The sequence below is a fragment of the Rhincodon typus genome, unplaced genomic scaffold (assembly GCF_021869965.1).
Source record: "Rhincodon typus isolate 14 unplaced genomic scaffold, sRhiTyp1.1 hic_rhity00002001, whole genome shotgun sequence".
Classification (NCBI taxonomy): Eukaryota; Metazoa; Chordata; class Chondrichthyes; order Orectolobiformes; family Rhincodontidae; genus Rhincodon; species Rhincodon typus.
Window position 1 is genome coordinate 5077 of NW_025967639.1, and position 682 is coordinate 5758.

Here is a 682-nt window from a genome sequence, read left to right on the forward strand (position 1 = left end):
ACTGATGAAATCACAGTTGGAATACTGTGTGGAGTGTTGGTCTCCCTATCTGAGGAAGGATGTAAGTGTGTTGAAGGCAATTTGGAGAGACTACTGGACTAACACTTGAGATGAGTGAGTTATTTTGTGAGGAAAGGTTGGACACATATCAAACATGTTTCTACTGGAGTTTAGAAGAGCAAGAGATAATTTGGTTGAAATGTATAAGATCCTGAAGGGTTTAAAAAAGATTCATGTGAGGGCATGAGTGTGACTGGCTAGGTCAGCATTTATTGTCGACTCCATTTCCCCAAAGGGCAATTCACGGTCACCCACATTGCTGTGGGCCTGAAGTCACATGCAGACCTGAATGAGTAAGGACAACAAATTTACTTCCCTAAAGGGCATTTGTGAACCAAGTGGATTTTTTTTCTTTATGTTAATTGACAGTGTTCATCAAGGTAGCTTTTGTTCCACATTTTTATTGAATTTAAATTTCACCAGCAACCATGGCAAGATTCAAACATATATCTCCAGAACCCTAGCCTGAGATTTGATTACTAGCCCAGTGATGGCCTAGTTAAATTATTATTAGAAAATAAACCCAGAGACCCATGTAATGTTCTCAGGACCAGTGTATGAATCCCACCATGGCAGATGGTGGAATTTGGATTCAAGAAAAATTTGGAATTGAGAGTTTAAC